Source organism: Miscanthus floridulus, chromosome 18 (genome assembly GCF_019320115.1).
Source record: "Miscanthus floridulus cultivar M001 chromosome 18, ASM1932011v1, whole genome shotgun sequence".
Taxonomy (NCBI): Eukaryota; Viridiplantae; Streptophyta; class Magnoliopsida; order Poales; family Poaceae; genus Miscanthus; species Miscanthus floridulus.
Window position 1 is genome coordinate 58888096 of NC_089597.1, and position 26868 is coordinate 58914963.

The window sequence follows — 26868 nt, forward strand, 5'->3', positions numbered from 1 at the left end:
CGGAAACCTACACGAGAAAGATCGAAGGAGAGGATCGGGAAGAAGGATGAGGAGGTGCCGTCGTCAGATAGAACCGCTCGAGTCGCCTAGGATGACCTAGGTGCCGAGAAAGGAGCGGCCTTTGGAACGGCCAGTATGGGATCCCATCTTAACAACCTTGTGATCTTTGGGGGTCATTCTACCATTGTTGAACATGGAAAACAGTACACACGAATGGAATTGTTATGTCGGCTTCAGGCCGCTGCCATGTGTGCCGCTGAGGGTTCGTGTGGGGTCATGCAGAACCACTAGATTTACAAAATTATTACATGGTTTCTGTTTCAGAGATATACAGACGCCGCACCACCAGATTCAGAAAATTACATACAACTGAAATAATAAAACCGGCAAATCCATTACAAGTCGAAACTAGGACGTCGTTGTGCTGCATGCGGCTATTTTACATTTCACCACTGGACTGTAATCCCATTCGGTTTCCGTTCGCCACCGGGTCGATTTTGGCCTTCGATCATCTCAGTAGCAAGACGACGACGAAACTAAAACGAGCCAAGATGCATGCCAGATCAGCGGTAAATTTAGAAAAGGAGGAATATCACCAACAGCATGCTCCCACCAAGAAACTAGAAAAGTCCAGTGAGTTGAAGAACGAAATGAAGACGTACGCATACACCGATACACGGAACGGAACCACGGGGCCGGGGTCTAGGCGGTTCGTTCTCCGGGCTGCAGGACAAGCCTCTCCCTGGCGTCCACGAGCACCTCCTCCAGGTCGCCCAACACGGCCTCCAACCGCTTCCGCTCCTTCTTGACGTCGCTGGCATTGGCCCGCAGCCTCCTCCGGACGGCGCTGGCGCCCTCCCTGGTGTACGTGTACCTCGCGCCGGGATCATCGTCTGCCGCAGGAACCGGCACGCCGACGACAGGAACAGGAGCGGCCCGCGGCGGCGCCCTCCGTGGAGCGCGCCGCTTGCCACGGTACGCCGCGGCGATCTGGTCCTGGAGGGTTTCGCGCTTGGAGGCCAGACGGGACAGCGTCCGCTGCACGTCGTCCAGCACGTACTCGATGTCCTCCGCGCGGGCATCCGGCGGGAGCCCGAGGAGCAAGCCCCTGACGACGTCGGCGCGCATGGGCATGGGCGCGCGTGGCTGCGATGCTGCTGCCTCCGCCTTCGCTGCCGCCGCCGCCATGGTAGCGAGTGAGTGGTACGCGATCGCGAGTTCGCGCTTGTGCGTGCGTGGCGTAGCAACTGCTGGCAACACGAAAGTGCGGCGTCTGTGTTGGGTGAACTTGGTGGTATGTTCATCCGGTGATAAATAGACGGGACGGGACATCGAGTGGGAGTAGATGTTGTTGTACGTAGGTGATGGCTGATGATGCGGCGGTTATGCGTGAGTACGTGCACTGTCGATGTGGGAACTGGGAACGCCAAGGGGCTGGGGCTGCGTGCATGCATGCTGCAATCGTACGACGAGAGGGCGTCTGATCGCATACTCTTGGTTGCTTAATGGTTTGACAGATCCACTGATTCGTTGCATGCACGGTGACGACCCTGGCGCTGCTCATTACTCGTATCGTACGATACAAATATAATTTAAGTGCGTCTGCGTGCATTACTGTGTTTGATCTCTGTCGCTCACCTTCTGCCATGCGTGCGTCTGCGTGCATTACTCGTACAAATTTAAGCTAGCATGTCTCTATCGCGGACAAGGTTTCCACTTGGGTAGATAGATTCGTTTCAGATCATAAGTCCTTTTGGTTTCTCTAGTACTTTTGTTATGTATATGTAGACATAGCATATATTTAATTAGGTGCATATACATAACAAAAGCTACGGAGTTAGAATAGCCAAAACGACTTATACTCCGTAATAATTTGGAACTCCTATGGATGATCGTGTGTGGCATGCTTGTTCTGTAATTTTGGAAACAGTCGGACACATGGTGCTGTGCTTCTGTCAGGAACCATGGGTTTTGGGCACTACCTAAAAAACGATTTTTAGCAACGAATTAATTTTTTTTTGTAGGGGCGGCTGGTGATGAAGCCGCCCCTACAGTGCCGTGCTCAGGTGCCCAGACACCAGCCGCCCCTACAAATAGAACAGCAGGGGCGGCTGGTGATACGAGCCGCCCCTACAAATGGGTCTGATTTGTAGGGGCGGCTCACTCACCAGTCGCCCCCGACGTTTCTATTTGTAGGGGCGGCCGGTGATTGAGCCGCCCTTACAAATGGCCCCCATATAAATAGCTCCGATTTGTAGGGGCGGCTCAATCATCAACCGCCCCTACAAATGGCCCTCGTATAAATAGCTCTGATTTGTAGGGGCGGCTAAATCACCAGTCGTCCCTACAAATAATCCACATATTAAACAACTGTAGCACATTCTTCCTCCTCGGGTCACTCAGTCCAACCCGTGAAAGAAAGGTGGGGAGACCTTGGGCACCTTCCAAAAAATTGCTTTACTAGGGGTGAAGGTTTTGGTCTTAAATCCTTTGGTGGAGAGGTTGTAGAAGGTAAAAAAATACTATTTCACACTTTTTTTTGTAGTTTTAATGGTTGGTTAGTGAGTAATTAAACCTTTGTTTTTCTCTCTCATCTATGGTGCTTGAGCTACTTATGCAGCAAATTAGACCCAAGTTTTAAATGTACTAGGGTAAATTAGGGAGGGGAACAAGATCATACCCTTATTTGGTCCATGTTTCTTGATTTTAGTGAACAATTAGTTAGTTTTATGCATATTTCATGTGCATGTAGATCTAGATCTAGGGTTTAGTTTTTTTATTAATTTCGTTTTTGTAATTTTGGACTAAGGTTTGTATGAAAGATATTGTGTAAAGTATAATTGTTGCTAATTGTTGTCTTTAAAATTGTTTATTGTAATCAATAAATATGTATTTTAATTAATTATGGATAAATAGGCGATTAATTAATTTTCCTCTACCATGGTGTGTTTGTATGCTTCATGTTATTATATTAGATTTATATTCATATATATCTGAAGTATATACAATTATTCTCAAGTAATTATTAATTTGATTTATTTTTATATATCTGAAAAAGTAGTCCTTTAATGTTTGTTTTGTTGTTGTTGTAAAAGATGGAGTACATGAACTCTTGGATGTATGGTTCGTTAAGGTTCAAAGCAGGTTTCCGTGAAGAGGTGGATAAATTTATTGAAGCCGCAAAGAAGCATGCAACGACATTGAAAGAGAATAAGGATACAATTATTTGTCCCTGTAAAGATTGCAAGAACCGTATGGCATGGACAGATGTGACTATCATCATATCACATTTGATTATACGAGGATTTGTTGAGGACTACAATGTGTGGATTCATCATGGTCAAACGGTTATTGTTAACGACGAGGATGAGGAAGAATATGACGACGAAACTATAGAATCCTTGTCCCAATATTCAGCAGAGCTTGATGCACGAATGGATTTCGAGTTTGGCAATGAACAAGGTGGTGATGCTGGTGGTTGGGATGGTAACGACGAAGGTGGTGCCAATAATGATGGTGGAGCACGTGTCGGGGATGAAGATGATTTGGAGGACATGATTCGAGCCTTTGGACCAGAGATTTTACTAAATAGCCCGAAAGGTCTAGAAAATTTGGAAAGGGTGACAAAAGCATCGAAGGAGACTGTGTATGGTGTTGAAAAGGGCTGTCCGACACATTGGACATTGCTACGTTTTGTGCTTGAGCTGCTCATCCTGAAGGCCAAGTACGGCTGGTCAGACTGTAGTTTCAATGATCTATTGCATCTCCTGTCATGGGTGCTGCCACAACCAAACTCAGTTCCCGCCAACACATACCAAGCGAAGAAGGTCATAAGTCCATTGACAATGGGGGTTGAAAAAATCCATGCATGCCCCAACCACTATATACTTTTCATGACGAAACGTTCAAGTCACTAGATAAATGTCCCTGGTGTGGGGCCAGCCGGTACAAGAACAATGACCTTTACGGTGGGGACGAAGCCTCCACGAGAAAAAAGAGGAATAAGAAGGGTACAAAAAAGGTGGTACAAGAATCTCAGCCCCCAGAGGACACTCTATTAGGCAACGATGCAAAGCAGAGAAGAATTCCTGCCTTAGTAATGTGGTACCTGCCAGTGACCGACCGCTTGAGACGTATCTTCCTAAACCCTAAAGAAGCCACACTCATGACATGGTGAGATGATGAGCGCAAGGTGGATGATGATAAGATTGCACACCCGGCTGATTGTAGTCAGTGGCAAAGGTTTGATGAGAAGCACAAAGAATTCAGCGATGACCCAAGGAATGTACGGTTTGTCTTGAGCACTGATGGAATGAATCCCTTCAATGAGAGGATGAGTGACCACAGCACATGGCCAGTGATCTTGACCATATACAACATCCCAACATGGTTGTGTCAGAAGAGAAAGTACCTTCTCCTCTCTATTCTTATTTCTAGCCCTAAACAACCAGGCATTGATATAGACGTGTTCCTCGAGCCTTTGATGCAAGAAATGGAGAGGCTATGGAGGCATGGGGAGCAGATGTACGATGCATTCCGAAAGGAGGACTTCATATGTAGAGCAATAACATTTGTTACTACCAATGATTACCCTGCGCTGTTTGCTTTGTCTGGACAGATCAAAGGGAAGACGAGATGCTTGGTTTGCTTGGATGGTACTACTTGGGTGTACCTGGATGCATCCAAGAAGATAGTTTACCTAAGGAACCAACGCTTCTTAAAGACAAGTCACAAGTACCGCAACAAATTGTTCTTTAGATTTTATGACAACGCTCCGGAGATTGAACCCCCTCCGAGAGACGTCATAATGGAGAACACATGTACAGAATGGTGAAAACCATACGCGTCGTCTATGGAAAGAAGAATCCGGATGGGACGAACGGAGATAGAAGCACACCTCCTGTCGAAGGCGTACCTTTCAAGAAATAATTGATCTTCTTTCAGTATCTGCCTTATTCACCAGACTTGGAGGTCCCCCATGACATTGATGCTATGCACGTGCAGAAGAATGTCTTTGAGAGTCTCATTGCTACCTTGATGGACACAGGCAAGTCAAAGGATGGTTTGAAAGCACGGAAAGACATGGCGCAGCTAAACGTGATGCCACAGCTTCACCCGGTACCTGAGGCTACTGGAAAATACACTCTGCCCGCGGTGTGCTTCAACCTAACACCAGACGAGAAGAGAGCTATATGCAATTTCTTGAGGGGGATTAAAGTCCCGACTGAGTTTTCAGCAAATGTGAAGAAGCTAGTGTCGATGAAGGACTTGTCAATAACACTGCAAGGCTCACGATTGCCATGTGATGCTGACAATGTTTCTACTTATTGCAATCAGGGCTATAAAGCCAGAGTTCTTGAAAATGGCCATCACCCACATGTGCTACTTTTTGAAGATCTCACAGAAGACGATTGACAAGCAAGAGCTGAGTGACCTACATGAATTTGTGGTGGAGACACTAAATCAACTGGAGATGTGTTTACCTCCTACTTTTTTGATATAATGCCATATCTCACGATTCACATGGTTCATCAGATACATGCGCTGGGCCCTTGCTACTTGCATGAAATGTGGTCCTACGAGCGGTTCATGTCGGTTCTAAGTCAATACGTGCATAATCGAGTATACCTAGAGGGCTCCATGATAGAGGGTTACAGTACTAAAGAAGTCATTGAGTGTTGTTAAGAGTACCTAAAAGTACAGAAAGGGATTGGTAAACCTGATTCTCATCACAAGGGTAGGCTGGCTGGGAAGGGCACCAGTGGTAGAAAAGTGTTCATCGACCATGATTACAAAGAGGTGAGTCAGGCGCATTACAGTGTCTTGCAGAGTACACAACTGATGCAACCGTACATTGATGAACACTTGGCTATCATTATGGCGGAGAGAAATAACCGTTCGGATGATTGGGTCATGAAACAACACAACCAACGACTAACTACATGGTTGAAGGACCAAAACATACCACCTAGAGAAACCATAGACTCTATTACCATTAGTAGGTTAGCGGAGGGGCCATCGAGACAAGTGACATCTTGGAATGCTTATGACATCAATGGGTATACGTACTATACCCACGCAAAGGATAGTAAATATGTGAACCAAAACAGCAGCGTTCGAATAGAGGCTCTCGATGGATTGGGGCGAAAGATCCAATACTTTGGCATCATTGAAGAGATATGGGAACTTGACTATGGAAGGGATATAACGGTGGCTCTGTTTCGATGCCGCTGGATCAAACAACACCAACTGAACGAGATCGGATTAAGAGTCCTGGACCTCAAGAATCTAGGCTACCAAGATGACCCTTGGGTGCTCGCTTCACGTGTTGCACAAGTTTTCTATATGTCTGACCCACAAAGTAACCTCCCCCCGAAGAAGAAGACAAAGCACGTGGTTGCCTCCGGGAAACAGTACATTATTTGAGTTGATGGCGTGGATGATGTTGAAGCTTACAATAACTACGATGAGATGCCGCTATTCATAGACTTTCCTAAGAAGATCAGTGTTGTGGAAAAGAACCTCCCCAAAGACATATTGCCATGGGAACGAAAAGGTGTAAAGGGGAAAGTCGTTACAGCGGGCTAGCTAGTTGTTGAACGTGGAGTGTTTATATAAATGTGTGTTTGTAAGACTTCATTTATGGATGCGTGTGAGAATATATATTTATGTATGTGTGTAAGACTACATATTTTTGTAAATGTGTGAGACTATATTTATGCATGTGTGTGAGACTACCCTTTGCAACATCCAGATGACTCTATTTGAACATCCACTCTATTACTACTAAAACTTCATGAAATCACTTAACACTTTATGAAATAAAGAAATGACCAAAATAAAAGTAGGAGATCTTGACGAGTTATAGATAGTGATGAGTTCAACAACTTTTATGTTCACGACTTTTATTGTTGAAATCATTTAAGGTTTCAAAATCTTGTTTGAAGTTGCCAATTATTAAAATTCAAAATTTCAACTGTTCAAATTTGGTCAAATGAAAATATGATCAAAATAAAAGTTGTACATATTGATGAGTTCTACAACTTTGGTATTCATGAGTTTTTATCTGAAATCATTTACTCTTTGAAAATATTGTTTCAAGTTGAAATTATTTGAATTTCAAAATTTGAATCGTTCAAACAAAGTTACATGACAAGATGACCAAAATAAAAGTTGTACATGTTGATGAGTTATACAACTTTTATGTTTACAACATTTTCATTTTATTTCATTTAATGTTATAAAATTATAGTCGAAGTTTTAAAATTCAAATTTTTAATTTTTGTTTTTTTGTTTTCTATATTGTTTTGAGTACAATTGTTTATATATATATATTTCTTCATATATAGAATAATACAAAATATTATATTTGTGCATATACACCATTGTTTTTATATTACTTTTATTTTGGTCATAATTGTTTTATATATACACAATTGTTTTTATAATACAGAATTAACAATTTAAAAAAATAAAAATATATTTATAGGGGCGGTTGGATTAGGAACCGCCCCTACAAATGCATTTGTAGGGGCGGCTGGATCAGGAACCGCCCCTACAAATCATCCCTTATATAAAACCGAGGGCGCACGGGTGTTGTCTTCATTTGGGCGCTCTCTTCTCCTCCGTCACCGTCAGGCTGCCTCGTCGACGCCAGCCTGCACCCCTTCCCCACCGACGCCGTCACGCGCCACTTCCCCACACCCGTGTGCCCCATCTCCACGCCACCTCCCCGCACCCACGCCCCCTCGCCAACTCCCACGAACACACCCTAGGGTTTCCAGAGGAGCGGCGATGCCGCCGGCGAGCGAGGAGCCTTAGCCTCTAGTGGTCCCGAACCCGGCGCCCGCCCCCGTGCGCCGACGACGCAGGCTCTCGGTGCCCCATGCCCGGCCCCCGGTGTCCCGCCCCCGCATGCTGACGATGCGGCTCCCGGTGCCCCGCTCCCGTTCACCTCGCCTGCCCCAGGACTGGATTCGGCCGGCTGAACACGGCCTTGCCGACCGCCGCCGCCCTACTCCCAGCTGCCCAGGTCTTAAAGCTTTACATGTTTCCCAATATTAATTAGAATTTCTTCTAAATCTTTATGCAAATCTTCTTTAAATCGTCTTAAAGCTTAGTCCCATGGGTCAGATTGCCGATCTGTGAAGTACACGCATACATACATATTAGCCTGCTGACTCCTTGTTGGAGTTTTAGGAGAACTTAGCAACACTGTATACATACTTGTGCATGATATATGTTGCTAGTAGCACTTATACTTGAAGTATACATAGTTGGCATTGGCTTTTGCATATTATATAATCAAGAATTATAGTTTGCACTATGAATACCAATTTAGCCAATTTAATATGCCTACTATCATTATGCTAGCAACACCAACATGAGAATTCATGTTACTTGTCACGTAATTATTAGAAGCATATAACACATTTGTAGGTTGTACCATAGGCTTGTTATAGTAATATTATAGTGCAGCACCTCGGTACTCTTCTATGGTCAAATCAAACTCTTGATTGATCCATGCCGATCTTCACAATAGTAGTAGTAATACGCAGCATGACATTAAGCAATAACACAAGTGACACAAGAGAGATCCACATCCACCAGGGGGCAGCGGCAATGCCAATTGACAATTGCCAATGCATTAGACCATATATTGCCATATTCCCTGCCTGGTGTTTTTATTTATTATTTATCTATTTATTTATTGTGCTGCTTACTCAAAGTATACTATTTATATTTAGCCCAATGATCCTATTTGCAAACTTTGCGGGACAGACCACAAGAGCCAGGGCTATGTGTGTTGTCGTGCGTGGTGTATTCTTGTCTTGGATTCCAGACTCCCGTGATGATGGGAGCCGGGGCTCAGGGGCTGGGTTGCGTTTCATCATCAAACCAAAGATCCGATCCCTAGCATGTCGTCCCTCTCCCTCTCCGTCTCCATCTCCATCTCCTATCCGCCCCAAATTAAATCCTCCTACTGTCATGCTCGCCTTTTCTATTCCTTGGCTGCCGATGCATGATGCTTCCTTTCTTTCTTTCTTCCCTATCTCTTGGCATTGTTGATGTTGCGTGGAACGGAAACTTTCATCTCCCTCCCCATCTCTCTGCTGACTCCACCAAACCTACTGACCTATCAATTATCATCCATGCATGCCTCTGCTTTGCTTGCTTCTTCCGATCCTATGCCTTTCACTGTTTTGGTGGCTGGAGATTGCTTTGCCTTCTGGGTTCCTTCTTCAAAATAAAACTGGGCTTTCAGACTCTCAGGTCAAAATGAAAACTCGTGGTCACCACTGTAGCTTGCTACTGGGTTACCAGATCAGGCCAAAACTCTATGGTTACTGCTGCACCTTGCTGACCATGTATCTGTATGTGCGTGCTACTTTCTGAATCCTAGTCAAGGGGAGGAGCTCATGGCTCAGAAGACTTCACCGGAGACATTGGAGCTCAGTGCCCGTAACACCGAGCTAGCGAAGAGGAACAAGCACCACCATCATCTAGGCCTCGGTGGCTACTATGCCAAGGAAGAACAGTTTAGGAAGATGGACGAAGAGGCCGTAGCTGCTAGGAATATCGATGTGACAAATTTGAAGGTATGCTCAAGGAACTGGATATATGCGAGGAGTACAGAATCATCCGGCAGTAATCTTAAGTTTGATAAGCCAAAGACCCACGAGGCAGTATTAAGGATACTGAAATATGCTGAAGACAAGGAGAAGGGCTCATTCAATCCTTCTAGAGAGAGGGACGAGCTTAGCCTTAGCTTGGGAAACAAGGAGCACACAGGCCACACTAGGGGGCTAGGGAAAAGGATGACCTGGAAGCAAGGATTCATAGAGGACATGCACATGTATAAGAAACATGGCCGAGACTAGGAGACTAGTCTTGTGCTCCAAGTGAAGGCTCTAGTTGTGAAGGCGTTGGAGGAGCAAGGACTGTCTACGGAGCCACAGATATTAGTGACGCCGCCAGGAGAACTGGCATTAGTTGGCAGCCCTCCGAATGTTCCTAGCAGCCAAGGTTCCACTACAGCCACAACCCCAGTCGATTGCATACGGGAACCAACTAGTTGCACCTTGGTGTTTCTCAGCGGCCGACAGAACACTGTGTGGAGGTGGCAACGGGTGTGGCACATCCTCTCGGTGGCTTACACCACAATAATAAGATACCGCGGGACTACACTAGGGTCAAGGTGCATACAGTGAAACCCGAGTTCATGCAGTGGAGGATAGACTATGCAACTCCCGAGGGGCTGGTGTTACTCAGAGATGTTATGGGGCAGTTCATCCTCTGGCACAAATGGGACATTATATTGACTGCTTCTTCGCCGCCTCCCCCTCTCCCAAATTTGGAGCGAGTTGTTGAGGTTGGGGAGATATTTTCACCATCTCATGACCCCCACATTCCTGAGATGCCACATTCTTCCCCGCCTCCTAGCGAGCATGTGCCTAATGAGATGCCACATCCTTCTCCAGCTCGTACCAAGCAAGTGCATCATGAGATACCACAGTCTTCTCAACAAGCACAGTCGATACATGAACAATGAGTGCCTCCTGAAGAAGCTGCAGCACAAGAAGATGAGGACGTGCCTAAATGGGAACTTCAAAAGAAGCATCCAATCACCATAAGTCTAGTTTATGTTCCGATCAAAGACGTCTCGTCGGTGTCCAAGTGGTATTCCCATGACTAGTTGAAGCCTAAGAACCAAGTTAAAAAAGTCCCATCATGGGGTTCTGAGGAGGCCATCACTAGCAAACTCCACCAAATTGCAAAGTAGTATCCAAATGTTGATGCCATCAAATGGTCAAAGGATTGCCCAAAAACATATGAAAGAGGCAAGCCCTTCCTACCAAACCAGGACATCTAGCGCCTACCACTTGGAATGAGAAGGTTCCATGATTGGTACTTGCGTGTTCTCCCAATGAGCATAGATATCATACAAGCATGCTTCCCCACTGGCACATTTGGAAGCTCAGCCGGGAAAATTGTCTTTGACTTCAATGACATGCAAACATGCTTTCACCTAGGAGAAATGGAGATGAATCTAATTCACACATGGTGCCTATAAGTCCTTGTCCTCCCGATATGATATGAATGTAATCTTTGAATTTTGTTGTAACTAACCCACGCTGTGATTTGTAGAATGCAAGTGTACATTGTCAAACAAATGCCAAGTGTGAAAGCCGGGTATGTAGACCCTCAAGCTATAGCCCAAACAAATTTTAATTACCCTAAACGGTGGACACTGGATGCCAAAGAGCTAGCTGCTGCAAAGACTCTTCGGGAGAAAGAGCACATCCGTACGGTGAAGCTAAGGGAAGAGTCCCTTAAGGTTCTGGCATACATTGCCCCGGCTTTCAAAAATCTCCAACAACACTCTACTATATGGCTACCATACAACTTCAAGTAAGTTCGTTCGATATATTTTATTCGATGCAAAAGAGCTTATCTAGTTCTATGATTAAATCCATGCAACAACCACTGGATTTGTATAGCCGTCGATGTCGGGAGGAGCATGGCATGGGTCTTTGATTCATTAGATAAGGACACGGTGACATACAAAGACTTCATATCAATTCTCAAGATGTATACATATCAACAATGCTCATTAGCTTATATGTTTGTATACATACTTGTAACGTTCACTTTTGGATACTAACAAGTTGTATTTGCTAAAATAATTCGAACAAGGCATTTAGGTTCTATGTCACTAATCATCATGGAAGGCATGATCCAGCAAGAAAGGAAAAGCTGGCTATAAAAACACTATGTGCGGTAAGTGTAACTTACTTCTTCAGTACTCCGTTACATGGCTGTCAAAAGAATTACTTAACATTTTCATATGCAAAACACACAGTGCCCCAAGCAGAAGCCTAGGAGTGTACATTGTGGATATTATATATGTTCTATGATGAGTAACACTGGTGCCTACAGGGGACACCCCTTAAGGGTAAGTTTGAACCTCTTCACCTGTAGTATAAAAACTTCGTACATGGTATGAAATACTAAACCGAAACTTGTTCCCTTGTAGTGGAGAGAAGAGAAAGGAATGAAAAGAGACCCATACAAGGATGACCAACTCTTAGAGCTCGTCAACGACCTTTGCAACTTCATATTGGACCAGATTGTACACGTTAGAGGAGCCTACCATGACCAAGAGTCTAAGTTAGGTACAAATCCTCAGTACCAACACCTTCGGGAGACTGAAAGGCTAGCTCTAGGACGTTGATAACAATGTGTATGGAATTTGTATATTTAATGATGGATTGTATATATTCTTGTGAATTGGACTTGTAATTGTAGTTTATAGAATACTCTTGTGCTTGTAGTCGCGGTCGTAGGGCGTTCGGCAACGCGAACGCAGTTCGGAACGTTGGTCATGGGGTGTTTGGCAACGCGAACGCGGTTCGGAATGTTGGTCGTGGGGCGTTCGGCAACACGAACACGGTTCGGAACGTTGGTCGCCGGGCGTTCGGCAACGCGATTTTGAATTGTAAATTTGAATTTTTTTGGCGGGGAAACGTACTGTAGGGGCGGTTCTAGATTGAACCGCCCCTACAAATACCTGTTTGTAGGGGCAGCTGGTACTACAGCCGCCCCTACAAATCAATTTGTAGGGGCGGCTGGTAATACAAGCTTCCCATACAAACGATTTGTAGGGGCGGCTGGTAATACGAGCCACCCCTACAAATCAATTTGTAACACCAGCCGCCCCTACAAACCGATTTGTAGGGGCGGCATAGGAACCACCCCTACAAATGCATGATTTGTAGAGACCCTTGCGTAGGGGTGGCTGGGCAAACCGCCCCTACAAATGGTTACGAGCCGCCCCTAAGAATCGATTCTGTAGTAGTGGGGCTGAGCCAGCTGACGGGTTGGAGGAGCAAATGGGCTCCAGCACCCAAGAAGGAAGTCACACGAGATGCAACATGATACAAATACAGAAGCTTGCCAAGACGATGAACTGTTGAAGGACCAGGACTCTGAACTGGTGGCGAGCATGAGCTCGAGACGAGTCTACGAACTCGATCTACCCCTTCTCCTCTCTTCTTCCTCCTCCCAACTACCAGTTCATGTATCTAGAATATTCTAGTGTGTTCTAGAGACGCGATTTGTGTTACTGTATTTGATTTGTGAGTTGGATTCGATGGAGGTCGGTGAAAACTTCTTCCAAGTATTACCAGAATAATTGGGTTAAGCCAAACTGATCAAGTGGATGATTGTTTAGTTTACCCTAATTAATTGGGTAGTTCCTCAAAATATTGATCATAAAAACATCAATTAATTAGAACAAGTTCAAGATATAAAATGATACATCTCTGGATCCCTACTAATTCTAGGCACAATAAATATATGAAACCTTACATCCAAGGAGCTCGACCAAGATGCACTACTACATAAATGTTTTGTAGGGGCGGCTGAAGACCATTTGTAGGGGCAGTTTGGCCAGCCGCCCCTACCAAACCGTCTCTACAAATCATGCATTTGTAGGGCCGGTTCCCAGGCCGCCCCTACAAATCAATTTGTAGGCGCGGCTGTAGTACCAGCCGTCCCTATAATACATGTTTGTAGGGACGGTTCAGTCGAGAACCACCCCTATAGTATGTTTTCCTACCAAAAAAATTCAAATTCAACCAGAACACTATTTGTTTCCCCGTATTCCATCCAGCGTTCGTGTTGCCGAACGCCCCATGACCAACGTGAGCGAGGAAAGCGAGATAATCCCACCGAACGCCCCGCGACCAATGTTCCAAACCGCGTTCGCTCAAGAGTATTATATAAACTACAAGCACAAGAGTATTATATAAACTATAATTACAAGTCCAATTCATAAGAATATATACAATCCATCATTCAATAGACATAATTCACAAGGTAAAACCAATGTCAAATTCCATACACATTGTTATTAACGTCCTAGAGCTAGCCTTTCAGTCTCACGAAGGTGTTGGTACTGAGGATTTCTACCTAACTCAGACTCTCGGTCATAGTAGGTGCCTTTGACGTGTATAATCTGGTCCAATATGAAGTTGCAAAGGTCGCCGATGAGCTCTAAGAGTTGGTCATCCTTGTATGGGTCTCTTTTCATTTCTTTCTCTTCTTTCCACTACAAGAGAACAAGTTTTGGTTTAGTATTTCATACCATGTATGAAGTTTTTATACTATGGGTGAAGAGGTTCAAACTTACCCTTAAGGGTTGTCTCATGTAGGCATCGGTGTTACTCATCATAGAACATACATAGTATCCACAATGTACACTCCTAGGCTTCTGCTTGGGGCACTATGTGTTTTGCATATGAAAATGTTAAGTAATGCTTTTGATAGCTATGTAATGGAGTACTGAAGAAGTAACTTACACTTACCGCACATAGTGTTTTTATAGCTAGCATTTCCTTCCTCGCTGGATCATGCCTTTCGTGATGTTTAGTGACATTGAACCTAAATGCCCTATTCGAATTATTTTAGCAAATATAACTTATTAGTATCCAAAAGTGAACATTATAAGTATGTATACAAACTTATAAGCTAATGAGGATTGTCGATATGTATACGTCTTGAGAATCGATATGAAGTCTTTGTATGTCACCAGGTCCCTATCTATTGAATCAAAGACCCATGCCATGCTCCTCCCGACATCGATGCCTATACAAATCCAGTGGTTGCTGCATGGATTTAATCATAGAACTAGATAAACTCTTTTGCATCGAATAAAATATATCGAACAAAGCTTTAAGTATAGAGTTGAACTTACTCGAAGTTGTATGGTAGCCATATAGTAGAGTGTTGTTTGAGAATTTTGAAAGCCAGGGCAATGTATGCCACAACCTTAAGGGGCTCTTCCCTTAGTTTTGCCGTACGGATGTGCTCTTTCTCCTGAAGAGTCTTTTCAGCAGCTAGCTCTTTAGCATCCAGTTTCCACTGTTTAGGGTAATTAAAATTTGTTTATGCTATAGCTTGAGGGTCTATATACCCGGCTTTTACACTTGGTCTTTGTTTGACAATGTGCACTTGCATTCTACAAATCATGGCGTGGGTTAGTTACAAAAAAATTCAAAGATTACATTCATATCATATCGGGAGGACAAGGACTTACAGGCACCATGTGCGAATTAGATTCATCTCCATTGCTCTGAGGTGAAAGCATGTCTGCATGTCATTGAAGTCAAAGACAATTTTCCCGGCTGGGCTTCTAAATGTGCTGGTGGGGAAGCATGCTTGTACGAGGTCTATGCTCATTGGGAGAACACGCAAGTACCAATCATGGAACCTTCTCATTCCAAGTGGTAGGCGTTGGATATCTCGGTTTGGTAGGAAGGGCTTGCCTCTTTCATATGTTTCTGGGCAATTCTTTGACCATTTGATGGCATCAACATTTGGATACAACTTTGCTGTTTGGTGGAGTTTGCTAGTGATGGCCTCCTTAGAACCCCATGATGTGACTTTTTTAACTTGGTTCTTAGGCTTGAACCGGTCATGGGAATACCACTTGTGCACCGATGAGACGTCTTTCATCAGAACATAAACTGGTCTTATGGTGATTGGATGCTTCTTTCAAAGTTCCCATTCAGGCACGTCCTCATCTTCTTGTGTATCACCTTCATCAGGAGGCACTCGTTGTTCATGTATCAGCTGTGCTTGTTGAGAAGACTGTGGCATCTCATCATGCACTTGCTCGGTACGAGCTGGAGAAGGTTATGGCTTATCAGGCACATGCTCGCTAGGAGGCAAGGAAGAATGTGGCATCTCAGGAATATGGTGGTCACAAGACGGTGAAAATATCTCCCTAACCACAGCAACTCGCTCCAAATTTGGGAGAGGGGATGCGGCGAAGAAGCAGTCGATATAATGTCCCATTTGTGCCAGAGGATGAACTGTCCCATAACATCTCCGAGTAACACCAGCCCCTCAGGAGTTGCGTAGTCTATCCTCCACTGCATGAACTCGGGCTTCACGGTATGCACCTCGACCCTAGTGTAGTCCGACAATATCTTTTATTGTGGTGTAAGCCACTGGGAGGATGTGTCACACCCGTTGCCACCTCCATCACAATGTTCTGTCGGCAATTGAGAAACACCAAGGTGCAACTAGTTGGTTCCTGTATGCGATCGACGGGGGTTGTGGCTGTAGTGGAACCTTGGCTGCTAGGAATTTTCGGAGGGCTACCAACTAATGCTAGTTCTCCCAGTGGTGTCATTAATATCCGTGGCTCCGTAGACAGTCCTTGCTCCTCCAGTGCCTTCACAACTACAGCCTTCACTTGGAGCTCAAGATTAGTCTCCTAGTCTCTGCCATGTTTCTTATACATGTGTCTGTCCTCTTCGAATCCTTGCTTCCAGGTCAACCTTTTCCCTAGCCCCCTGGTGCGGCTTGTGTGCTCCTTGTTTCCCAAGCCAAGGCTAAGCTCATCCCTCTCTTTGGAAGGATTGAATGAGCCCTTCTCCTTGTCTTCAGCATATTTTAATATCCTTGATACTGCCTCTTGGGTCTCCGGCTTATCAAACTTAAGATTACCATCAGATAATTCTGTACTCCTCGCATATATCCAATTCCTTGAGCGTACCTTCAAATTTGTCACATCGATATTCCCAGCAGCTGCAGCCTCTTCGTCCATCTTCCTAAACTGCTCTTCCTTAGCATAGTAGCCATTGGGGCCTAGATGATGGTGGTGTTTGTTCCTCTTCGCCAGCTTGGTGTTACAGGCACTGAGCTCCAATGCCTCCGATGAAGTTTTCTGAGCCACGAGCTCCTCCCATTGACTAGGAGTTATGTTGCCGAATTCGTTGAAGGGAGTTAACCCCTTTTGGATATACTTCTTGTTGAGCTCCGACCTCCAACGTCGGAATGACTCTCCCATCATCCTAAAAGCATTTTTTTAGCAGTTCGTGCTTACCCTTTGGAAATCTAAAATTGAGCTTCAGCTGCCTATCCCATAGTTCATCCTTTTTGTTCTTTGGTACCTCTTTCTAGTTAGGGATTGCTAGGTTCAATTTATCTCTTACTAGGGCCCCGATCACATTATAGAATCATCCTCTTAATTCTTTCGGCTCAAGGATCTCCCCTGCTGGCCCGACCTTCATTATCACAGAGCATGCCTTATTTGGATATTGATTTGCTTTTCTATCCCCTCATTTCCTCTTAGGCTTGGTAGTCGTGGTTGTGTCTTGAGGTTGTGGAGCAGAGGCCTCAATGTCCATCTCTGTGGCTGTTGCCTCTGCTCTCCTTTCCTCTACTCCGTCTTGTCCAGCAAGATGTTGTAGACGTCGATGTCATCTTTTCTGAGTTTCAGGAGGGACCTGTATATAAGACAGGTCAAAGTGTTAGCAGAGGTAACACAGCCAAAGCTTTAGCAAAATTTACAAGATAAGGCTTTTTCCCTACCTCCTCGTTCAGGTCAAAATCCTTGTCCAAATCTTCCTCCGTTGGCCTCCTTCTGGCTTCACATGGGAAAGGATCCTCGGGACTTACATATCCCTCTTCTGAGTCATCATCATCATCATCCTCTTTTTCTTTTCCTTCAGCAGCCTCTCCTGCTCTTCCTTCTGCTCCCCCTTCCTCCTCGTCACACTGCTCCTAAGTAAGCATCACTTCTAGATCCTTTTCTAACTTGTTATCAAACTGCTCCTGAGTAAGTTGGTCCTCTAGTGCTTGCTCCTCATAGGTTGGCTGCTCATCATGCTCGGGGCATCGGGCTGCACTGTCTAGTGTCCGCAACATTATTTCATGCTTTGTTCTAATAGATGCAAGAAAGTGTGCTTTAGGTACGCAAGAAGGTATAAGAAATCAAAAAGGTCTATAAACCAAAGTAGTCCTATAAAACAACAATATATCAAAAAATGAGTAGTAGCAGTAGTAGAGGCCTTAGAAACATGTCAATCATCATTTGATCATGAACTTGGAGCATCAAGGCATCATAACAGAGAAGAGAGGAGAAGGTAATGTAGGGGCGGCTGCTAATGATGCCAAGTTCCTCACAAGTTCTTGATCATCAGCTCATATTCCATATAATGTATGGACTTGGACAATTTCATCATCGGCAAAACAAAGGAGAGGAGAGGAGAGGGGAGATTTGGCAAAAAAAAGCAACAACTACTTAGCAAACATAAAGCAGTAGCTGATGGCAAAAGACAACATGTAGAAGAGGAGTCGTAGAGTAGTAGGAGAAGAGTGGGAGGATAGTATAGTAGTATAGTAGTAGTAGGAGTAGCAAGTAGTAGTAATAAGAGTTGTAGGAGACCAACCAACAACCACTAGTAGTAAGAGTAGTAGGAGACTAGCAACCAGTAGCTAGCAGCAACAGTTAGGAAACCAGCAGCAGTTAGAAGAAGATAATAAGTAGCAATAGTAGTAAGTAGAGAGAGGAGGAGGACAACCAACAAGCAATGAAAATAAAAAATTGAAGTATAGAGTGTAAGCAAAAAACATAGGCAAAAAAATCATTCAAGTGAAAGTGAAAGTATAGAGTAGTAGTGGGAGTAGCAAGTAGTAGTAGGAGCAGCTGGCCAGCAGCCACCAAGTACTAGGAGCAGACAACAAGCACAGAGAAGATTAGTAGCCACCAGCCACATAGTAAGAGAGAATAGTAGTAGAGAGTAGAGACTATGGAGAAGTAGAGTAGTAGTAGGACAACAAGTAGTAGTAGAAAGGACATTTTCTTGTATGCTAAGAGAATGCAAAATGCATACATGTATACCGAGCTGAGAACAAATAGAGATGAGGAGAAGAAAAAGGAAAAGTGTAGGTCTTGTGAACCAATATAGTAAATAGTGGTGATATAACACGAGCACACGACAACATGTAGAAGAGGAGTGGTAGAGTAGTAGGAGAAGAGCAGGAGGACAGTATAGTAGTAGAGTAGTAGTAGGAGTAGCAAGTAGTAGTAATAAGAGTTGTAGGAGACCAACCAGTAGCCACTAGTAGTAAGAGTAGTAGGAGACCAGCAACTAGCAGCCAGCAGCAACAGTTAGGAAAGCAGCAGCAGTTAGGAGAAGATAATAAGTAGCAGTAGTAGTAAGTAGAGAGAGGAGGATAGCCAACAAGCAATGAAAATAAAAAATTGAAGTATAGAGTGTAAGCAAAAATCACAGGCGAAAAAATCATTCAAGTGAAAGTGAAAGTATAGAGTAATAGTAGGAGTAGCTAGTAGTAGTAGGAGCAGCTGGCCAGCAGCCACCAAGTACTAGGAGCAGACAGCAAGCACAGAGAAGATTAGTAGCCACCAACCACATAGTAAGAGAGAATAGTAGTAGAGAGTAGAGACTATGGAGTAGTAGATAGTAGTAGGACAGCAAGGTAGAAATTAAGAGTACATTTTCTTTTGACAGAATCAACTAAACATTACTTAAGGAATCATTTGTTAAAGCTCAATGAAAACATCCAATACTATAAATGATACAAAGAGAGCACCAAATTACAAGTTGACCTATGATGCACCAGAAAAGGCACAAGTATTCACCAATGACACATATATAGACCCTTTCAAATATGGCTGACAGACTTGTTTTCAGTATGTACAGATTTAGCAGCATAACTAAGTTCAGGATTCATTTAGCTAACTATTTTGTATATTTTAAAAAACCATCAACTAAAGAAAATTTTGGACATCCATCCAGGCTTTTCCAATTTAAGTCAAGTATCAGATCTGAATTTTACAGGATTATTTCCCTTTCTTACAGTAATAGCGTCTAATGAGATTGTACCATGTTTTTAATGTTTGGTGTATTTACTATTTAGACATGGTTTTAATATCAAACTTGGATAGTGCTGCCAAATGCAGCACGATGTTTTAAACTGTGAAGAGAAACATCGGAGACGGAGGAACCTCATTTGCTGATACGAGCAAACATGCTATGCATAATAAGTGTCTACTGTCCAAGAGTGTATACTGAACATCAACAATTTTACTAAGAGGCAAAGTACATATATATTATCAGGATATTAGTAAGACAGGTGTTCCACTAGTGATGCAACAATGCTTGACCAAAGTTATCATGAATGCATAGTAGTAGGGAAGTAGTAATAGTACTACTCTGTTAACAGTAGTAGAAGACAGAACTACTATAAACCAAGCAGAGTTTTACTTTTCATCACTTAGTATCTACTTGTTATCATGAATGCATTGTTCCACAAGACACCTTATCCATGATTCATGAATTACTTCCTTATATAGCAACTATGTATGATATTTTTTTCATAGATATGATGATCCCTAGTAGAAAGGTCAACATCGTTGTCTTGTGCTTGTCCAAGGATGATTCCAACACAGTTAGAGGCATGTTAAGATTCAAAAAAGAAATATATGACATGATTCATCTAGAAGTCAAATGCATTGACATCACAAAACAGCTTGAAATGAATAGAAAGGGTCACTGCCCTGATTCTAATTCTAGGCTTGCAAGTAAAATAATACATATGGTAAGTTCAAATATAAATACGAGACAAGGTCTGACTTATCCTTGATTGCTTGACTCTTTTTCTTGTGAATTTAAAGATGACAAAAACTCAACAATTTGTTTGGTATGATCTCCATGAAGTTATGATGGAGAAAATTTTCTAAGTGTATTCTGTGATTTCTGTGCACTAGTATCAATCCAGTATAGCAATTCTTAACCCAGCCACTCAAGTACATACAGACACGAGTTCACGACTCGATGGGAAGATAATCAAGCGAGCAAATGTGTCACTCTATATCAATAATGTGTCACTCTCAATCACTATCTGAACTAACATGCTCAAGAATCCACACACACGTATCCTTAACTAACATGCATACTACTAGCAACTAGCAAGACTAAGAAGGCAAAAGTATGACCCAGATGTATATTATCGCGTTCAGATCTAGAGCAGATAGCAGAGGCATTTCTGGAGCAGAGAGCGGGGGCGTTCAGATTAGCTCGCTTAGCCGAGAAGTCACAGACTGAGACAGGACGCGGTCGCTGGGAGAGTTCACGTCGCCGAGAAGTCCCAGGGGCCGGGTGAGTCCGCACCGACGGGGAAGTCGCGCTGAAGACAGCAGGAGGGGATGGTGCCAGCCCGTCTTCCTCAGCACCGGGAACAAGAAGCGGGAGGGGAAGGAGGCAGGCGACCTTCATTGCCGCTGATCCGGCGACGCACGTGCATGAGTATCTGCGTAGGAACTGGTGCCCCGAGCGAGCAGGGGACGGGGAGAGACCTGGCGGCACGCGCTGCGAACCCTACCATTGCACACACTAGGAAAATGTAGCGCGGGGGAGGGTGGGAGTGGGCAAGCGGGAGAAGAATTCACGCGCGTGCATAGCCAGGTGCGCAAGGGCCGGTGAGGATGGGGCGGCGACAGCCACGTGGATTGTGAGCTCTCACGCAAACCCTAGCCGCCATGGCGGCCGACCTGGGGAAGGCGTCGTTTAGGGGAGGAAGCGTGGCGGGCGATGAAGACTGTCACAGGAGGACGGTGGAGGTGAGAGGAAGTGACGCGAAGAGAGCGGTTGCTAGGGCACGGAGACGGTGGTGGCGGCGGGAAACAGTTGGGCAGCCTGATGGCGTTGGGAGGAAGAACAGAGCGCCCAACACTTGTTCACCCGAGCACCTGTGGTTTTATACCTAGGATGATTTGTAGGGGCGGTTCCGGATCCAGCTGCCCCTACAAATGCATTTGTAAGGGCGGTTCTTGATCTAGCCGCCCCTATAAATATTTTCTCTTTTATTAAATTATTAATTATATATTTTTTATATCACAAAAACGCAAAGTAAATGTATATAATATTTTGTATTATTCTATATATGCACAAATATATATAAAAACAATTGTAGTCATAAAAGTTATAAACATAACTCAATCTTGTCATGTGACTACAATTTGAATTTTAAAACTTTGACTACAATTTTAGGACATTAAATGACCTAAAATGAAAATGTTGTAAACATAAAAGTTATATAACTCATCAACATGTACAAATTTTATTTTGGTCATCTTGTCATGTGACTTTGTTTGAACGATTTAAATTTAAAATTCAAACAATTTCAACTTGAAATATATTTTGAAAGAGTAAATGATTTCAGCTGAAAACTCATAAGTACCAAAGTTGTATAACTCATCAATATGTACAACTTTTATTTTGATTATCTTTTTATCTGACCAAATTTGAACAGTTAAAATTTTGAATTTTAATAAATGGCAACTTCAAACAAGATTTTAAAACCTTAAATGATTTCAACAATAAAAGTCATGAAGATAAAAGTTGTTGAACTCATCACTATCTATAACTTTTATTTTGGTCACTTCTTCATGTGCCAAAGTATTAGTAAACATTGTTCACAAATTCACATATGACTCATAGTTTCATAAACTATACGTGAGACATTGATTTGTGAACAATGTTTACTATCACTTTGTCAGATGAAGAAATGATCAAAATAAAAGTTATAGATCTTGATGAGCTATACAACTTTGGTATTCATCACTTTTTCAGCTTAAATCATTTAATGGTTGAAAATCTCATTAGGACATGTCATTTTTTAAAATTTAAAAATTTGAATTGCTCAAACTTTGTTAAATAAAAAGAATGACTAAATCAACACAGTAACTTGATAGGGCATGATTTTAAAAATTTTTAGGAAAAAATCATCACATTTAGAGTTAGTATGAGGGAGAAAGACTAGTTACAAATTTTACCTAGAGATTAAAAAGAAAAATCACAACTGTTCATGATGATCAATGATGAACAAGTGTGATTTCTCTTTTTAATCTGTGGCTAAAACTTGTAACTAGTTTTTCTTCCTCATACTAACTCCAAATATGATAGTTTTTTTCCTAATATTTTCTAAAATCATGCTCTATCATTTTAGTCTAGTCATCTATCTTTGTCACTAATTTTGAACAATTCAAATTTTGAATTTCAGAATATGACAGCTTCAAACATGATTTTCAACCACTAAATGATTTGAGCTGTAAAGGTGATGAATATAAAAGTTGTTGAACACATCACTATCTACAACTTTTATTTTGGTCATCTTTTTATTTGACAAAATTTGAATAGTTCAAATTTTGAATTTCAGAAAATGACAGCTTCAAACCTGATTTTCAACCACTAAATGATTTCAGCTGTAAAGGTGATGAAGATAAAAGTTGTTGAACATATCACTATCTCCTACTTTTAATTTGGCCATTTCTTCATTTCATAAAGTGTTAAGTGATTTCATAAAGTTTTAGTAGTAATAGAGTGGAAGTTGAAATAGACTCATCTAGATGTTGTAAAGGGTAGTCTCACACACATGCATAAATATAGTCTCACACACATACATAAATATATAGTCTCACACGCATGTATAAATGAAGTCTTACAAACACACACTTACACAAATAATCCACGTTCAACAACTAGCTAGCCCGCTGTAACGACTTTCCCCTTGACACCTTTTTGTTCCCATGGCAATATGTCTTTAGGTAGGTTCTTTTCCACAACACTGATATTCTTAGGAAAGTCTATGAATAGTGGCATCTCATCATAGTTATTGTAAGCTTCAACATCATCCACGCCATCAACTCGAATAATGCGCTGTTTCCCGGAGATAACCACGTGCTTTGTCTTCTTCTTCGAGGGAGGTTACTTTGTGGGTCAAACATATAGAAAACTTGTGCGACACGTGAAGCGATCACCCAAGGGTCATCTTGGTAGCCTAGATTCTCGAGGTCTAGGACTCTCAATCCGATCTCATTCAGTTGGTGTTGTTTGATCCAGCGGCATCGAAATAGGGCCACCATTATATCTCTTCCATAGTCAAGTTCCCATATCTCTTCAATGATGCCAAAGTATTGGATCTTTCGCCCCAATCCATCGAGAGCCTCTATTCGAACGCCGCGGTTTTAGTTCACATATTTACTATCTTTTGTGTGGGTATAGTATGTATACCCATTGATGTCATAAGCATTCCAAGATGTCAGTTGTCTCGATGGCCCCTCCGCCAACCTACTGATGGTAATAAAGTCTATGGTTTCTCTAGGCGGTATGTTTTGGTCCTTCAACCATGTAGTTAGTCGTTGCTTAAGCTATTTCATGACCCAATCATCCGAACGACCATTTCTCTCCGCCATAATGATAGCCAAGTGTTCATCAATGTACGGTTGCATCAGTTGTGTACTCTGCAAGACACTATAATGCGCCTGACTCACCTCTTTGTAATCATGGTTGATGAACACTTTTCTACCATTGGTGCCCTTCCTAGCCAGCCTACCCTTGTGATGAGAATCAGGTTTACCAATCCCTTTATGTACTTTTAGGTACTCTTGATAGCACTCGACGACTTCTTCAGTACTGTAACCCTCTATCATGGAGCCCTCTGGGTATACTCGATTATGCACGTATCGACTTAGAACCAACATGAACCGCTCGTAGGACCACATTTCATGCAAGTAGCAAGGGTCCAGCACCTGTATCTGATGAACCATGTGAATCATGAGATGTGGCATTATATCAAAAAAAGCAGGAGGTAAACACATCTCTAGTTGGTTGTGTCTCCACCACAACTTCATGTAGGTCACTCAGCTCTTGCTTGCCAATCGTCTTCTATGAGATCTTTGAAAAGAAGTAGCACATGCAGGTGATGGCCATTTTCAAGAACTCTAACTTTATAGCCTTGATTGCAATAGGTAGAAACACTGTCAGCATCACATGACAATCGTGAGCCTTGTAGTGTGTTATTGACAAGTCCTTCATCGACACTAGTTTCTTCACATTTGCTCAAAACCCAGTTGGGACTTTGACCCCCTCAGGAAAGTGTATATAGCTCTCTTCTCATCAGGTGTTAGGTTGAAGCACACCGCGGGCAAAGTGTATTTTCCATTAGCCTTAGGTACCGGGTGAAGCTGTGGCATCACGTTTAGCTGCACCATGTCTTTCCATGCTTTTAGACCATCCTTTGACTTGCCTGTGTCCATCAAGGTAGCAATGAGACTCTCAAAGACATTCTTCTGCACGTGCATAGCATCAATGGCATAGGGGACCTCCAAGTCTGGCCAACAAAGTAGATACTAAAAGGAGATCGATTGTTTCTTGAAATGTATGCCTTCGATAGGAGGCATGCTTCTATCTCTGTTTGTCCCATCTGGATTCTTCTTTCCATAGACGACGCGCATGTTTTTCACCATTCTGTACACATGTTCTCCGTTATGACGTCTCTCCAGAGGGGGTTCAATCTCTAGGGTGTTGTCATAAAATCTAAAGAATAATTTGATGCGGTACTTGTGACTTGTCTTTAAGAAGCATCGGTTCCTTAGGTAAACTATCTTCTTGGATGCATCCAGGTACACCCATGTAGTACCATCCAAGCAAACCAAGCACCCCGTCTTCCCTTTGATCTGTCTAGACAAAGCAAACAGAGCGGGGTAATCATTGGTAGTAACAAATATTATTGCTTTACATATGAAGTCCTCCTTTCAGAACGCATTGTACATCGGCTCCCCATGCCTCCATAGCCTCTCCATTTCTTGCTTTAAAGGCTTGAGGAACACGTCTATATCAATGCCTAGTTGTTTAGGGCTAGAAATAAGAATAGTGAGGAGAAGGTACTTTGTCTTCTAACACAACCATGTTGGGATGTTGTACATGGTCAAGATCACTGGCTAAGTGTTGTAGTCGCTCATCCTCTCATTGAAGGGATTCATTCAATCGGTGCTCAAGCCAAATTGTACATTCCTTGGGTCATCGCTGAATTCTTTGTGCTTCTCATCAAACCTTTACCACTGACTACAATCAGCCGGGTGTGCAATCTTATCATCATCCACGTTGCGCTCATCATCCCACCATGTCATGAGTTTGGCTTCTTTAGGGTTTAGGAAGATACGTCTCAAGCGGTCGGTCACTTGCAAGTACCACATTACCAAGGTAGGAATTCTTCTCTGCTTTGCACCATTGCCTAATGGAGTGTCCTCTGGGGGCTGAGATTCTTGTACCACCTTTTTTGTACCCTTCTTATTCCTCTTTTTCCACATGGAGGCTTCGTCCCCTCCGTAAAGGTCATTGTTCTTGTACTGGCTGGCTCCACACCGGGGATATTTATCTAGTGACTTGAACATTTTGCCATGAAAAAGTATAGTGGTTGGGGCATGCATTGATTTTTTTCAACCCCCATTGTCAATGGACTTATGACCTTCTTTGCTTGGTATGTGTTAGAAGGATCTGAGTTTGGTTGTGGCAGCACCCATGATAGGAGATGCAATAGATCATTGAAACTATAGTCTGACCAGCCGTACTTAGCCTTCAGAATGAGTAGCTCAAGCACAAAACGTAGCAATGTCCAATGTGTTGGACAACCCTTTTCAACACCATACATAGTCTCCTTCGATGCTTTTGTCACCCTTTCCAAATTTTCTAGACCTTTTGGGCTATTTAGTAAAATCTCTAGTCCAAGGGCTTGAATCATGTCCTCCAAATCATTTTCATCCCTGACACGTGCTCCACCATCATTATTGGCACCACCTTCATCGTTACCATCCCACCCACCAGCATCACCACCTTATTCATTGCCAAACTCAGAATCCATTCGTGCATCAAACTCTACTAAATATTGGGATAGGGATTCTAGGGTTTTGTTGTTGTATTCCTCCTCATCCTCATCATTAACAATAACTGTTTCACCATGATGAATCCACACTGTGTAGTCCTCAACAAATCCTCACATAATCAAATGTGATCTGATGATAGTCACATCTGTCCATGCCATATGGTTCTTGCAATCTTTACAGGGACAAATAATTGTATCCTTATTCTATCAATGTCATTGCATGCTTCTTTGCGGCTTCAATAAATTTATCCACCTCTTCACGAAAACCTGTGTTGAACCTTAACAAACCATACATCCAAGAGTTCCTGTACTCCATCTTTTACAACA